Raw genomic sequence first — 18,532 nt, 5'->3', positions numbered from 1 at the left:
TGTATTACAAAATGCTTTTTGATTTTTTTCAAATGTGATAGAATATCTCGTCTGAAAGAAAATGCTTATTCGTGGAAAAAATTCTTCAGACATTTGCATATTTGATTGGGGTACATTAGAAAAAAAAATTGACTTCTTGAATATTCTTTCTTTTTCAAATTTAAAAGCTGCGAATTCTCCTTTTCAGATAGGATATTTTTTATAATTCATTTTTAAGATAAAGAACAAATCACAGCTGCATAACATTTGCAAATGAAAGAAATACATAAAAAACGTTTTTTTAGGCAAGGCATGTGTACGTTAGACTGATTTCAAGAGTGAATTGGCTTACACGCTTTCTTAACTATAGCCGGGTGGCAAACTTAACCTGGCAGCGTTGTGAAGGCTACGCTGATGCCTATCACAGCATTGCGATGCTATCGAGTTAGGCTTGCCAGATTTCTGAAATGTTCAACTGGGACGCCGGAATGAACCGCTCCCCCCCCCCCGGGTTCGCGAGTATTGAGTAGGGTACATGGCTGGCTTTAAGAATATTTTACAGGACAGTTACAGGGCATTTACACAGGGCATATTTTACGGTTCATTCTCAATGCTATACGAAAACAGTTACTAATTATGAACCTAAAACAAGAGTTTAAAAAAAATAAATAAAACTAGTTTGAATTTTGACATCTTGAATTCAAATTATGTTTTTCGCAATCACGAGTGTGTGTGACTGTGTGTATGAAGGAGTGTGTTTGTGTCGGTGTGCAGGCATGAGTGTGTGTGTATGTGTAGGTGTGTGTGTTGGATATGGACGCAACCTGGAGACGGTTTTCGCTAGAGGAGCAGTATCGGGAGGGGCCGGTCGAAAAGGTGCTGAAGAGGAAGGCGGGAGGAAAACAAAATCATAGGAATGTCATTCAAAAGTCAAGTGAGAACAATAAGCAATTCGTGATTGCTCAATGAGAAATGACACAAGCAAATAAATTTAAAAATTTTACTTCTTGCATGTGAATATTTACAAGTTATTTTAATAAGAAGAAACACTTTGAATGAAAAATAAAAAATTGAAACATTATTTACATGTAGTGGAATGTGGGGCAAAGTGAAGTGGTTAAGATTACTGAGTTTTATCAAAATGAACAAATCGGAAATTTGTATTGAAAATTGCAGTAAAAAACGAAAGAACAATCTATTTTATAAAACTTGCGTTGAAACGGTATTTTTTATTTCTGGCAGTAAATTAGAGTCTTAAAAAAGAAATGGAAAATTTTCATTTTTTTTTCATGGGGCAGTGAAAAATATAATATTTTTCTAATGAAATATTTTTTATTCGATTATAAAACATATTTTGATCGAAAGAACCAGTAAATAAAAGGTTGAATAAATAAATGAAAAGATAGTTAAACAACAAACGAATAATTAAATGAATAAATCAAGTAATCTATGAAGATTTAAATAAAGCATGTAAAAAAATGAATGAATAAAAAAATAAGTCAATGAATGATAGAATTAGTGAATTACTAAAGGAAGGTTTGTAAATGAATTAATTACTAAATGAAAACGTAAGTGATTTATATTAAATGATTGAGTGAGTAAATTGAACAAACTATTTCACTTTGCCCCGTATGTAATTGACAAATTGTACAGTTTATTTAAAATACAAATAAGCTTAATATTAAATAATTAATACTGAATTAATTATGTGGAGGCCATAATTAATATTAAAAATGTCAATAACAATAACTTTATCATTTTATAGTAACAAAAATAATTTTTGACTTACAACAAAATATTACAATATGAGTCTCAATTTTTTAAAATTGCCTTCATTACCAAATGCTTTAATCTTCTGTGGTATTTTTTTACTGACTGGAATAGACTACATTTGGTACTATATAGTTAAAATAATGCCAGATAGGTGGAACAAAAAACAGAGTAAATATTTCACCATTTCACTTTGCACCGCTATTTCACTTTGCCCCATGTTCCCCTACTTTTCATTGGCAAGGACCTTTTTAGAGAGTCTTATTTGGTTTTAATCTTGCTGTAAAAATCCTCACAAGCTCATCCAATTTTAATTTCTCAAAACAATGTTGCAAATGTCAAAGTACAATCCAAAAATTTTCTTAGATAATCCTTCCCAGTTAATTATTTTTACACTTTTTTGGTCTTCTGTAATCAGACTTATCTTTTACCGGGGCATGAAGTAAACCGGCCGGAACATCGAGATTTTGTCTGAAAAATAATGTTCCAAAATATTTACTTGGACATTCGCTTGAAGTTTGCTCTCACATTCATAAGTTGTTCAGAAATTTGTTCAAGTATTTGCAAGGAAAACGATATCACTTGAAATTTTGTACAACTTTCATGTCATTGTTAAAGTTCTTCGTTCAAATACCTGCCAGGACCGGGATATCCCCTCATATTGTTGAAGAGTTGTCTGCAGCAAATGTCGGCGCTTGAAGTCATTTGATCAACTAGCTGCCGAACAAGAATTATTCAATTCCCTTTCAAAGTCATGAACTCAAATATCTCTTGTATCATAGATATCCTCTATTTCGGTCTCCTGAAGGAAGTTGATCAAATGTATGCTTACAAAAAGATTTTACCTTTTACAGTTTCCTGTTCTTATTTTAAAGAAAATGCCCAAGTTTCAGCATAATTTATTGAGAAGTGTTTTTGGAAAAATAATTTAAATGCAGTTAGCTATCTCAAAGTTTTATATTAAACTACTTTTTTCACTGTTCAGAAAAATAAAGACATATCTTCTTTCATAATCATTTTGAAAAATTGCTTATTGGTTAAATATATACATACACATTATCATTGAGACAAATTGAATTGAAGAAGATTTGTCTCGACAGAAGTCTTCCCTAGATTTAAGCACTTAAGATCCATAAGCAAATGAAAGTATTACAGATTCTCAAGTCTTGCATAGTTTAAAGTTTTTACTCTACTATGTATTAACCAACAAAACAACCCTACATTTAATATTTTGGCCCCTTTTCTGTCTTTGTTATTACAACTTTTTAAAACAATGAACTTAAACGTAATGTTCCATATGAAAATGTCGATAAAAAATAAAGAAAAATCAACTACACGAATCCAAAAAATATATACGTACGTAAAAATTTCAGTTCAGAAATCGTCGTGAAATATGTCTAGGATGTAGTCGCATTTCTGTTACGTTTCTGAACTGTAATACTCTTACACATTCTTTAATGCTACTGAATTTTTCCATCTACATTTTTTACTGCCTTTAGGTCGTAATATGTCACATAAATCAATGCATATATTCATGGTATTATGAATTTAATATCCATGTTTTGAAAAATAATCTTAATGAAATACTTTTCTTTCACTTTATTCAAGGGGAAACTATTTCACATTTGATAAAAAGTAGGAAGATTGTATAAAATGTTTTCAAACCTTAATTCATTTTATGTCAAAGTACGGCATAACACTAAAATGAAACTCGCATCAGGTGCTCGCAATATTAAAGAGCCCTTATTCAATATGAGCTTCTCTCTCTTGCAGAAGACTCGGATAAATGTTTCTCATTCAAATATAATCTCTTTTTTCTATTAGAGTTCCCTTTTATTTTTCTTTCAGAAACAAATATGCAATAAACTACGTAGATAGATAAGATTTCCAATGAAATTGAACACCAATAAGACGTGTTTACGATTGTTAACACGAAATACTACATGTTCTGGGGGGGGGGATAGTAGAGGGGCTATGATAGAAAATATAGCCGGAAACTGCATTTTGTGATAAAATCATTAAACTTGACATGCATATAGACAATGTACTAACAAACCTTTTTGGAAGGGGAGGCAATTCAAAATCCCCCCGAACCCCCCCCCCCCTGACAGCCATTTTTGGTTAAAAATCCAAAACTACTTTTCTTTTTTATTTTTTGAAAAATACCCACTGTATCTTCTTTTGGGAGTTCTATTATGATTACTAAATTGTAAAAAGTCATCAAAATATCTCTAAACTTCCTAATTTTAAAATTAATTTTAAAACTTGATTTTTTTAAAACAAAACTTTAACTAATCAAAGTCTTTAACATTTCTTGAGGGGTCGTTTGAGAAATGTTTTTTTATGCATTTTAAAGCACTGTGTTAAGAAAAATCAATTCATTTACAGTAGAACCCAATAATCCGAACCCCAAAAATCCGAAACATCAGAAAATCTGAACTCATGTTTTAATTAAAAATTGATTACAAAACTAAGAATAAAACTAGAAATTAAAAACCATAAACAAAGATAGTAATTTTTCAAAACTTGAAACAAACATTTCAATTGTTGTTTAAGAATAAATACAGCACTTTGATTAGTTAAAACGAAATCAATTGTCATTATCGCTGGGGGGGGGGGGGACTTGAAACATTTTGAAATGAAGTACGCATTTTTTTTTAAAGCTTCACTCACATTCTGCAGTTTTATCAGTCATATGTGCACTTGAAATAAGGGGGAGGGGGCACGGACGTTGTTTTTACAGAACTCCAATCTTTATTATTATTAAACGCTTTAAAACAAGTTTCAAGTTTTTTCTCATTAGTCGATTTGTGGCGTTTGTTCTGTGTTTTAAACGATGTAAGAGGAAGAAATATTTAATTACTACAATAAGAAGTTTAGTGCTATGTTAATAAAGCTATCAATATTTTTACTATTAATAAAATTGTTATTTATTGAAATATAATTCACTGTTACAAAAACTACAACTAAATTGCAATACAAATCTGATTAAGTGATGCATACAACGATAATATAGAAGGCAATTTAAAACGTTTGAATTTGCAAGTAATTTACACAAGTACATAACATTTTCCATTGCATATTTGCACATAGGTATTCAGATAAGTACATTTTTGAAGCAACCACAAATTATTTGAGAGCATTTTTTTTTTTAACACTTGCATAACGTAAATTCGCTTTCAGCAAGAACTTGAAACTTTGGGCAAACTCAAACAAATAAGAACGTGCTTTTCATCAGTTGCTGTAAAACCCCAAACATAAATTGAAGTTAAGGCTAAATTTTTGGACATACTGCAACCATGATGTTCACCTTAATAAGCACTAAATACAGTGCCTTAGAGCTTCAGCTGTGGGTGGTAAGTTATTCATTGATCATTGTTCGCTGGTTGAAAAACAATTTCCAGCTTCATTTAGGACGGCAAGTTGCATGCAGACGAATAGTACCAAAGATTAATGAATCACTAAGATATTTGAAATTTTTAATTAGGTGTGCATTTTTTTAGGTTAGGATATATATGTGAAAATACACCAATAACATCAGGATAGTCTTTTCATCATTTCCACATCGTCACTTTTTTCCGACCTGCAAGAAAAGAGGTAACCATGAGAGTTCCGCTGAGAATGAGTGGAATTCTCTTAGAACAACTGATTTTTGCTGATCGAATTTGTACGTTAAGTCTTGGACTAAGACCGAGTCTTGGACTAAGTCGAAAATGTTTTCCAGCTCCAGAATCTTCTTTATCCACTTTTTGTACAGCTGATGGAAGCATCGTTGTCAACAGTTCCAACGAATATGCTCATGTGTCCTCTTATTTCAGCATGCAAAACATGAACGAAGATCCAGAAATTAGCTTCCTCGTGATTTTATGGCACTAGAGGTCTTATTTGATGAAAATCACTGTCACATCATTAAGAGCAAACATAAAATCATATAGCTAGTGCGATCATGAAAAACAATTCTGTCTTATCTGCGTTTCGTAAAAACTGAACCAGTTTTTAGAAAGCAAACCATTTTCTCTAAAATGATATCTTTCTCTTATTCCTCTTATATGTCTTACTTGTATCCTGAAAAAAATGCAGATACTCCACCAAAAAATTTTCTGTCCTAGGTCGTTTTATGTGAACGATGAAAGAACCATCATAGACAATGGCGTCACAATGTATCTCCATTGCACTTATTTTAAAATTAGCATTCATCATTTGCATCTTCATCATCCCATCTTAACTCGTTTTCTTCTTCTTTCGAGTTGTTTTGATTAGTAGGAATACTATAATTTAACTCACTGAGCAGGAATGTTATTTACCAGACTTATTTCCCGTTCAAAGAGCTCCATTTATTGAAATCGATGGAGGGTGAGGTTGATTTTCATAGAGGAGAAATTCAACTAGGTTGAAATTTACGGTATTGCAAATAATGAAAAGCTTTGAAAACGAAACTGTATCGGATTTTAATCTTTTCAGTAAAAGAGCAGACTTACTGGTTTTTCTGGAAAAATGAAATGCTAAAAAGTTATTGTTTTTCTACCCGTGAACATAAAGTGACTTTTGAGTCACAACTCTTTTCTCTATAAATTTGTTGCAGTGTTTTTTTCCTCAACTTGCCCAATCTTCATCAGTTTCACCACATATTCTTCGTCTACTGCTACATTCGTCTCCAATGAGAACAATTCTTTCGATGACTCTAAAAATGGATTTTCATGTTTAGCTATTTCTCTTCAAAACCTTTCTTGAAAACATGCTTTGGAAACTTAACATTTCTTCATTGCGCATATACAGCGTTTCTTTAAAGAAGCAGAGGTAACATTTACAAATTGTGTAATTAAATCGATAATTTGAAGACCAGCCAACACCCATCTTCTTAACGCAGTTGGATCTGTGAATGACCAATAGCCCCACCATTTCCTTTCACTATCGCATTGTTTTGCTAAGCATGGTCCGATCCAATTACAGAAAACACGTTCATTGTCTTTTTTACAACAAACGTTCCTTTTTCAAAGGATTTGTGTACGTCTGGAAAATTTGTTGGTTAAAGAAAAAGATCTTGAATATAAACTGGTAGCCATCCAGTATAGTTACCAAAGTATATGTATAGCGTATAGCAATAAAATGAAACACACACACACACACACAAAAAAAAAAAAAAACACAAAATCAACTCCTTCAAAGTTTTAGTAAAGATACTAAAGCTGGTTGAAATCTATGATCTAATAAACTTTAATTTTAAAAGCACAGGCTTTATTACGGTGCTCCAATACTTGAATTTGTTTATATATATGTTTTTTTTTTAAATAAAATGAGAAAAAGTTTACTGATGATCAATTGGGTGACGGAGAATTAACAACAGCAACAATTGTAAATAATGAACAAAAATTTAAAATTCAACTTTAAATTTCTTTCTATTAGAATTATGTTGTCTTGAAACTAATTTCTCCCTTTTTTCTTCAAGTCCTTATTCTATTATACCCTTCGCAAATAGTTTCAATTTTGCGTGCTCAGTCATTTAAAACGAGGGGCATCATGACCGGATAATTGGATACTTCGGGCAATTGGAGTTCGGATAACTGGAACCCTACTTTGATATAACACTAATGTAATGTATCTTCAAATTCAGAAACCTGTAATTCTGTTATGAGGGGAAAAATTCACTTCAGGGAACTCACAATTTAAAAATATCTATTTTTTTTTTAAACCACTTTTTCTGAAGTTATTTCTAAAAGTAGACATTTTTTGGATTTTTAAATAGTAAAAAAATTAATAAACATCCATGGAATGACACAACCAATGATTTAAAATATTATAATAACAAAAATTTAAAAAGAATCGCCATTTTTGGTTTTGGACCAAAAATGGCCGCCAGGGGGGGGGGGGTTGGGGGGGATTTTGGGATGCCTCCCTTTCCTAAAATTTTTGTTTATACAATGTCTACAAGCATGCCGAGTTTCATAATTTTATCACAATTTTCAGTTTCTTCCCCCGTAGCCCCCCGACTAAAACAGAAAATTGCTGTGAAATGACGTTGTGGGTCAGTTGGGGTAAAATAACACATGGGGTATATCTGAACATACCTTATTACCACACTTGTGGTAAATTAAGCAGTTGGTGAGTGACGACTAGATATCATATACAATGTGCTTCAGTTAACCCGGGAGAACGCGCGGGGGTCATTTTATGACCCCAAGCCTTCTGCAATTTGAACGGATTTCGGGCATTTGTGCTTCGCTAAAACACGTTTAGTCAGTTATTGGGGTCATAAAATGACCCCACCAGTCCTGCCGTTTGTTTTACAGACCAACTATTTTGAATGGCTCGTATGGTTAATTTGTTTATATTTCTTCAGTGGTGAAGTTATTTCATGTAAAAATAGAAATGCCAATAGCATACTAGAAAGAAATAGGTCGTTTTTGAACATTTTTTGCTGAAATTGATGCAAATAGTTGTTTTTCCAATGAAGAATATAGATATAAAGATTTTTTTCGAAGAGACATTCTTAGATCATGAAAATTTTAGCGAATGTGAGACAGAATTGAAAAACAAAGATAGAAATTATTTAAATAAAGCAAATAATTCTGATTTTTTACTGAAAAATATGATATAAAATAGAGCAAAGCGAGACGAGTTTGCCTTTTTCTTTTTTTAGTCTCAATAAAAAATAAAACATTTTTAGCATTAATTCTACAAGTTTCTGCATCAAAAATATCAGCAACAGCATTATAGTTGTTATGAAGTTTTTAAAGCTCACATAAAGCTATAAAGCGTTATTATCCGCTGTGTGTCTAAACTTGATTTAAAGAACGAACGTAAAAATACTTTCATTATTAGTGCGATGTAAAGCTTATTTATAAATCACACTAATGTCTAAAATTCAATTTTAATGTCCAAAATTATAAGACGTTACGGTTTTAATTGTAAACAAGTCAAAAAATGATGTTTTTATTCGCGAAAGACTGGGTTTTGATCTGGGATCATTCAATGACAAACGCGTGGCTTAACGTTCGCCTAAGGAACGCGCGTTCTCCCGGGTTAAGTGTTTCAGAGCTCTTTAGAGGGGTAGGGTGTATTGTGAGGACTCGAAATCATATAGCAATGTGGAGTCGGAAATGCTTTCCCGACACGAAAAATTTGAGCTATGCTAGGAGTATTCCAAACTGTTCGGAGTTTAATGTGGCGAAGATGTGAGGTGTGCATTGTATCTAGTGTAAACACCGTAACGTGACCGATATTGACCAACGTAATTTGACCGATGTACTTTTTGCTTTTCCACGTGTATGTTGTTGAAAAGATTTTTTACTTACGGTCTATTTTCTTTACGGTGCTTCCGCGTATATCACCGCTCAGGGAACCCATGTGCGGAGTTTTGAAAAAGTTAACTGAAACATCCTGTGGAAGACAATCCGAGTGTTCCGCTTGTTTAAAAACAATGTGTTGATGTTAGCATTGTTTGAAGATGACACTGAAAAAACATGCTTCAAAAGTTTGCGCATAACTTATATATTCATATTCAACAGGTCTGCAAATGCAAAGTAACTGGTTTCAACTAGTTTACTTCTCATGTAAAAGGTTACTAAAAACGTTTAGTTAGGAATATTACGTTAACAATAGCATATGGAGCAATAAGATAAACTGCCGCGTTCAGCACAAAAATCTGCAGCTGAGCTCAAAGAGATTTAAAATAAATGTATTTTATTTTCACAAATGGCCATAAAACATTGTGTTTAAGTAAAATGTGTTACGAAAAATCACCTTGTGACAGTAACTCAGTTTTGATAAAAAAGTGAAGAGACGACTTTTGTGCAAACCAAAAAAAAAAAAAAAAAAGTTTAAAGAAAAAGTAAAACACAATGATTCAAAAATTGGCCTGAATCCTTGATGGTAAAAACAGAACCAAATTAAACCGTTTAGAAAAAAATTAATTTAATTAATTCGTGTAAAGTACAACTTTTTCCTAAGAACTGCCTTTTGCCATCTATTGGAGCGAAAAGTAACATCATTAGGCAAGAAAATCAACTTTTACTGTGAAAATCTTAAAATAAGAATAGCATATACAGTTGCATATTTCAAATCGAAATAGTACATTATAAATTGCAATACAACATTTTTAAACTGAATATTACTTGTCCTATTGTTTTTCTACAAGCAATGAGTAAATACTCCATAATAAATGATTTGCCGTTTTGTTATTTTCTAGGTAGCTGGTGCCATCAGAAAATGATAACTTAATGAAAGAATTGATCTCCTTCCCATTTGTCTTTCCGAAATCTCTGATTGCAAACCAATTTTCCACCTTTGATTTATTACGGGTTAGGCCCTGGAATAAAATATACATTAAGGTCTGTTCGGATGAAGTTTTACGTGATTTGTGTGAAGATGATTTCATTACACTGATTAAGAGCAAAGGAAGGATGATAAAATAATGACGTCAAATTTCTGAATTACGTTCAAGGAATTCGCCAGCCATTTAAAAACTTTGCAATACAATCTATTTCTGTGTTTTTGTGCATTTATATTTTTCTAAAAAAATACTGCGGTATGATTTTTTAGTGTAGGCTTAAGCATGCCCCTTTGTGTCCATTATAGCAATTAAGCTGTTATATAACTGTAGAAACAATGAAAGACATGCACTTAAAATCACCAAAACAGGTGTGGGAAATGGTTTTTGAAAGGTGTTTGCTTCTTTATCTTCGTTTTGATTCTTTAGATAGAAGTATACTACTGAGTCAAAGCAAAAATGTTTACTCTTTAAAACCATAGCAACAGTATGTTTTTTGTTTATCAGACGAATACAAATAAATTTGTTTGAAGCAGCAACAAGAAAAAAGAAAGAAGAAAGCATCGTTGTTCCATTGTGTGCTTCGATCAAGTTCGTGCAAATTTATTACCGTAGAACGGTACAACTTTGTGCCAAGGTGGGCAACAATGGGCCACTGTTGCCATGGTGATGATTTTTCTCTCTAGTGGCCCCTTTTTTGAACTTACGAGCTCCAAAAAAATTCCCCAATTAGTGTAAACATTTAGGTAGCTAAAAACGCTAGATCAGAGATTGCCATTGTTATTGTATACCTTAGAAAAATTAGTCGTTCTTAATGCGTGATTAGACTTAATCGAGGAAGAGCCAAAAGTCTCCTTTGGGCAGACCCCATATGCAATTTTCCAAGATCTGATAAGTTTAGATTTGCTTTACTATTTTGTCAGTTATTAATTAAGCCGCTTGTTGACTTAAAATGTTTCATAGTTTTCTCAAGCTCTCAACATTTATCCGAAATGGGAATGTTGGGGTACAACAATGGGACACCTATTTTTCGTGGTTTTTAGTGGCTTGAAGCTTCATTTTATTCCTTGTAAGGATGCTTTCGTCATATTTTGTGTTATTTATTGTAAAGAATGTCAAGAAAAGATAGAAGAAAGCTTGGGGGTCACCCTATCGCCCGTATTCTCAAAAGGTTTTGCAGAAGGCGCACACCGAATTCCGAACCAAATATAAGCTGAGATAATTTTTTAAAAATATTTGTTTTGATGAAATTTGGAATGTGAAATGCGATTTAACATTTCAGTTTTTAAAAGTTTTGTTAATCTCATTTAAAAATTGTCAGATCTATGTATTTTCTGAGACCTAAGTATAGATAAATATAGTAGACCCTAATAGTAGACCCTACAGATAGTAAGTATAGTAGACCCTAAGTATAGATACTATTTTTCTAGTTTTCAAATGTTTCTATGTCAAAACCTAGGCAGACAATAAAGAACGATACCAACATTTACCATGTTGAACTTTATTAATCACTGAAGACGACAAGTTATGATTAAACCTTAATTTAAAAAAAAAAATTGTAAATGATGGACTAAAAAAATCTTAATGCATTTTCAAGCAGAGGGCAAATTGTAGCCTCCGACAACACAGGCCAACTCAAGTTTTCAGTGTGTTTTCTAGGTTAAAATGAGGTGGCTTATAGTGTACCTCGTAGGGGTACAACTATGGGCCAAGGGGAAAAAAATTTTCCTTGCTCTTCTATACAGCTTAGATTTTTTTAAAACATTTCATTTGAAAGACGAGATGTATAGCTACCATTGCTAAAGTTCTCAAATGTTTGATTTAAAGATGTATACGTAATTTTCATTGAAAACATCGAAAAATGGCCCATAGTTGCACCATTTTCTCCTGTTCCCTTTCTGATGGCTGCTTTTATGCAAAACATGCTGTATCGCCAGACATAGCATTAGGTGATAGTCTGGCGATACAATATGTTTCCCATAAGAGCACGGATAGTAGGGGAGGGCAAGAGACAAGGCGTATATTGTCCATTTCCTCGGAAGAATGGCACAGAATGCCAAAAGGATCAGGTGCCAGATTAAACATGTTTGCCAGCTTTCTAAGACAATAGTACCCAGAGAAAAGACTCAACGTTGCTAGAGACGTATCTCTGGGTCACTATTATGATTCAATGATGTTCCAGGCATCATTTCCTGTAAAAAAGAGAACTCGAGGTACTATCAAACTACTGATTTCATAGATTGATGTGCCAGATTGCTGTTGTGTAGCTGTAAGATATAATAAGCCACTTTTCTCCCAGAAAATCACCAGTCTCAAACTCCTTGATTCCACATAGCTAAAAATGTGTTTCCATGAAATCTGAGTGATTTTTATTTGCAGTAACAATTTGAAACATTTCCATTCACGCGCTCTTATTAAAATTTATGTGCTGCCCCTTCATTTAACCCCATTAAATACTCCTTAGGACAGGGTAACTGCCATCCCGGACTTCTATGTTTAATTTGGGAGCATTTTTGGTTGTTTTTAGTGCATAAGTTGCATCAAGTTTACGCTCCCTCCCGCAAAAATTCGAAATGATGCGCTTATTGCCATACGGGGAAAAAAAAATATAATCTGATGTTTACTGGTTAGTTTTCGTTGTCTAAACTAATAATATATACTTGAAGTTCGAAAACATTTATTATAAATTACGAACTTTTAATTAAGTGTCACTTCTGATTATATCGTTTTTGCACCATCACGCTACAGTTATAGAAGTTAACGTTGAACGAGTTTTGTGGCATAAAAAAGCACTAAATACATATCTTAAATCTAATTTTAGTACGTTTTTCCGAAATTATAACCCCATTTGGAACTTCCAAGACCCCTTTCGGCGCATCCGAATGCAATTATAAGGGGAGGTGCACAACTAGACTCCATTTAGAGTCCACATACCAAGTTTCAACTTTCTACGGCATACCGTTTTTGAGTTATGCGGGATATGTACATACATAGATACATACATACAGACGTCACGAGAAAACTAGTTGTAATAAACTCGAGGATCGTCAAAATGGATATTTCAGGAGCCCTTACGTTCTTAGGTACATATGCACGTGCGGTCCTTGACGAAAAAACAAACCAAACTTCATTCGGGAGTGAGCAAAAGGGAAATTTTGGCCAATATTTGAGTGAAGTTTTTTTTCGCTAATACAATACTTCCTTTACAATGTAAAAAGAAATAAAACGCATAAATGTTTAATAATTATGTTAAATAATGAAACGCATAAATGTTTTATTTTTAGATTGCCTTCATCAAAACTTATTTTAATGCTCATTATGAAAAGGTTGAGCAACAATGTCTAGTATGGTGTTTATCTTTAAACGACCTAGTGTTATCTATCAAAATAACTGAAGAAAAAAACAATCATATCGTACAAAAACCTTTATTCATTAAAACATTAAATGTTTCATATATAATATGAAACCGTTATCTTTACTAATAATAAAGCTGAACGTCTCTCTGTCTGCCTCGATATCTGGATCTCTGTGACGCACATAGCGCCTAGACAGTTCGGTCGATTTTCATGAAATTTGGCACAAAGTTAGTTTGTAGCATGGGGGTGTGCACCTTGAAGTGATTTTTTGAAATTCGAATTTGTTCTTATTCTATTCCAATTTTTAGATCAATTTCTCGAGAAAAAATATCATAAGATGGACGAGTAAATTACCAAGTTATCATAACGTGGAACCGTAACATGAGCAAGCCAATTGGCGAGAAATTCGCCATACATTATTTGTAAATGTACAGGCGAACCAAAATACCTTTTAATTTTCTACTTCGGGCAAAGCCGTGCGGGTATCACTAGTTAAATATGAATTTAGAGCAGTCTGATCAAATACACCGCAGAATTGAAATACTTTTCCGTCCATAAGGGGGAATTTTATAAAGGGAATCTTACAATTTACTCGTAAGGAACAGATTCCGTTGATTTTCAACTATTATTTAATAAATCATTTTGCTTTCAAAATATTAAGAGTTTTTTTTAACTGCCCAAGCTAGTAACTGTTAATTTAAATTTTACAATAACTTTAGCGCAAACGTCATAAGCTAATCTTGATATAGAGATTCTTTGTAATCACTCTATTTACTCGCTTTCATATAATTTAATAATTAATAAAAAAGAAAAGAGTATGCGTTCATAAAATGCAATTTTATGATTTTTCTGGGATTTGTTTCAGACAGCCAGAAAACCCACGATTTAAAGAAGAAATCGTGTTAATTAAAAGGATTTTTTTCTACAGAAATAAGAAATCAAGAAACTATTTTAAGAATAAATAAGAACTTATCGCTTCTTACAAGAAAATATTCCAAGAAATTTTAGAGACAGTTACAGTATTGTTAAAATATTACTCAAAAACAGCTGCGCAAAATCATTAAAAGTATGCACGTTTAAGCATCTTGCATCAAGAAAAATGATATTTCGAAAGGTTTTTAAGATTTTAAATGCCCAAAATACACAATTTGTGTTTGATTAGGAAAATGAATTTGTTAACTTTATTAATCATTTGCTTTATAGTTACTGTCATTCATTAATTTTTTTGGAAATGGGATGAAAAGTGTAATCCACCAACTCACCAACTACAGAGTAAGTATAATAAATACTATTAGGGGTTTTCAAATGAAAATGTACCAAATAATACTGTGGGTCTAAATGAATACTTAATTCAAATTATGCACCACGATCCCACTGATTAACTGATCGAAGGATTTCTTATTGCCAGAATTTCTGGGGCCGTGACGAGACTCAGTCGTTCAGAGTGTTCTTGAGTTCGTCATCTGACCTAAAGCGCGGCCCTTTCAAACGTTTTTACAAGGGATCAAACATATGGAAATCGCAGAACTACTTTTCTGGCTTGTAGGGCGGATGGTCATGATGTTCCCTTATTGATTACAGGAGGATCATAAATAAACTCCGATGCGTACTGTGAGACTCTGTAAAGCCTAAACAGGTTCATCAAGAGCAAAAGACCAGGACTGCTCAAGAAGAGTGGTTCTGCTCCAGGATGACGCACCTCCTCACGTCTCAAGGGTCACCCAGGCAACCATTGCCGCCTGGATGGGGTTTTTTAAGTGGGATCAGCTTAACCATCTGCCCTATAACCCAGACAAGTTTTCCTGCGATTTCCATGTGTTTGATTCTTTGAAAAAAACATTTAAAATAAAACGCCTAAACTCAGACGAGGAAGTCAATAACACTCTGAAGGACTGGGTCTCGTCACCGCCACAGAACTTCTGATAATAAGATATCCTTTGGTAAGTTAATCAGTGGGATCGTGCTGCTTAGGCCTATGGTGCATACTTTGAATAAAGTCTTCATTTACAGTGCAAGCCAAATTATTAGACTAAAGAGTTTTTTTTTGTTTTTTGTACACTATTTGTACTAAAATACTATTTATTTTACTGTTATAGTACAGTACATACTGTACACTGCTTATTACGTTATTTTAGCATAATTTTAATGTTTGCAGGTGGCAGCACTGCCTGCTTTGTTAATGTTCTTTGTTTATATACCTACCAGGAACATAACCTCAATCAGCTTAAACAGTTCATTAGTTTTTTTATTAGTGTGTTTTGTTATATTTAAAGTTAGTTTTAGGTAACTAGTGAGTAAGTGTATGTGAGTACATATAATAGTGAGTATAAACAATTTTTTACCTCCTTTTTTAAAAAGTTAAGAAATGATGTAAAGCTTGTGAAAAGTGTGCTAAAAAGACTTAAAATGCTCATCAAGAACAAGGGAATGCATACTGTAAAAATAAGATTATTATTTCACTGTCCGTTAATGTGTGTATAGTTATGTAATCAATAAAGAATTTGCTTTTAAAACAGTCTTAGTCTAATAATTTGGCCAGCACTGTAGACCCCCAGTATCGTTTGATTTGTTTTCATTTGAACAACACTTATATTAATCGGAAAAAATGTCTGACATTAAACTGTAACCAGAACGACACACATACTTAGAAATTCAAATTTAAAAAAAAAGCATTCTTCGTTTTTTCCAGAGTCAGTGTTTTTATTTATTTATTTATTTATTTTTTGACAAGAAACGCAAATTACACACACAGTTCTTTTTTTTTTTTTTAAAGGAAATGAGTAATAACAACATATTAAAATCTCAACATGAAGTCCGACATTATCAAGAACATCAAACGAGCAAAAAATTAAAACCATTTCTTTAGATAAAGAAATAAATATCTACCATTTTTACTTAAATATATAGCCCATGCACCATCACAATCGAAATGTTAAGGAAGCGTCATATGTTCCAAAAGCATTTGCCAAATGCATACATCTTGATTAATCATAAGAATTCGAATCTTGAATAAATTCTTCTCGCTTCTGTTGCTATGGCAAACCTTGATACAACATTCAGCGAGAAAATGAAAGAATAATGCATTACGGGACCAGTTTAAATTCCTTTTTGGTAGAAGAAAGGGACTATTTCTTATTTGAAGACATGAAGACTGCTTTCGTAAGCAGTATAATGCTCATTTTGTTTTACATTTCAAGAGAAATTTATGATAGCAATATTAAGACACATTGTTTGTGCTTAACGTAATAAGATAGATGGCAAAAAAACCGAGCGAGAAACCAAATAGAGTGATTATAAAAATACAGAATGAGTTACTTTTATTAAAAATACTTGTAGTAAAAATAATAACTAAAAGATACTATAAGCAAAATAATAATAATAATGAAACATTGTTTGTGCTTAACATAATGAGATGGATGGTCAAACAATCGAGAGAGAACCCAGATTGAGTGTTCATAGAAATGCAATATACATTGCCTTTTCTTTTATAACAAATATTCGTAACAAAAATGAGAACTGGAAAATACCATTGGTTAAATAATAATTATAATAATAATAATAATGAAACATTGTTTGTGCTTAAGATAATAAGATGGATGGCCAAAAGACCGAGCGAGAAATCAAATAGCATGTTTATAAAAATACAACATGCATTACTTTTATTAAAAAATACTTGTAGTAAAAATATGAACTGGAACATACCGATAGTTAAATAATGACAATAATGAAATATTGTTTGTGCTTAAGATCATAAGATGGATGGTCAAAAACCGAGGGAGAAACCAAATGGAGCGTTCATAAAAATGCAACATGCGTTACCCTTACTTTAATTTAAAATACTTGTAGTGAAAATAATAACTGGAAGATACTATATTGGCAAAATAATAACTAGTGTTCGCCCAGTGGTCAAAATTCGACCATATTCATAAATGTATATTTGAGAAAACTTCTATGAATTTAACTATTTCCATCACTTTTATTTCTACTCTTACTCATGTTTACTGCGTATCTGGAAACATGCAATTTTTATATGTGAACACAATACCAAACAGTAATAATTTATTCCAATTTTGCTTTTCGTATGTCATTCTCAAAATAAATGGATGAAAGGGGATATTTCGATACTGAGGTCGTTTTCGAAATTTTAAAAGTATTTTTTTCTGAAAGAGCATGTTTAAAAACATGGATTTTGACCATTTTTTTAAAATAATTTGAAGAAACAAAATAATATTTTTTGACTGTTTGTGATGATAGCAAATGCAAGTATTATTGGGAGCTGTGTGTGTATGTCTGTGTGTCAGAGGGTGATTTTATCGAAACTGAAAGTCCTCCCTCACTCCGAAAAATGATTTATTTAAATACTAAAATCACGAAAACATAATCAAAATGAAAATATTTCAAATGCCCGTAGTTACCGAAAAAGGCTCAAAAATAAAAACAAATGCAAGAATTTCATTTCTTTATGCTCAAGCGAGAAACAGCAACATCATAATATTAACCAGCAATTTCTTCACGCTAACAATGTCGCGTGAAAAAGCAAATAAAAATGATTTTTCATTAATTTTTAATTGCTTCTTGCTCCTATCTAGTCATCTCAGCGGGATTACATTTTCACACGGTACAACCGGGTAGAATGTGTTTCAAAATATTTTTCGCAAGCTTTCCAACCATACCCAGCTCGAAGTAATAAAATGCATTGTTCGTGTAGAAAAAGCCGTTTAAAAATGAATTAAAACTTAATGTTTCGCGCCCCCAACCATGAATTTCAAGAATGGAAAAAAGATAAAATTAAAAATTTTAGAGTTTCGCTAACTACAAAGAGCTTACAACATTTTATTCTAGTGGATTTAGGTTATTGAGCCTTTGGCGCCCTGACAATCTTTCGTTTGGAGTATTTTTTAAAGATCTTTCCAATCATATCAAATTCAAAAAAAAAAAAAAAAAAAAAAAAAAAAAAATAGACCATCCTTTCGCGTAGAAAGAGCTATTTAGGACGAAAATGCGTTTTAAATTAAAATCTCCGTTAATTAGCGTTCGATTTTAAAAAATTTTATTGATGGCACTAAAACCCGGCAATAGCTACTGAACAAAAAAAAAAAAAAAAAGAATGAAGGAAATCGGTTCACAAACAGAAGAGAAATCGGTACCGAAAGAAAACGGC

This window comes from Uloborus diversus, chromosome 7 (assembly GCF_026930045.1).
Source record: "Uloborus diversus isolate 005 chromosome 7, Udiv.v.3.1, whole genome shotgun sequence".
NCBI lineage: Eukaryota > Metazoa > Arthropoda > Arachnida > Araneae > Uloboridae > Uloborus > Uloborus diversus.
The sequence above is the reverse complement of the archived record's forward strand: the minus strand, read 5'-3'. Positions refer to the sequence as shown.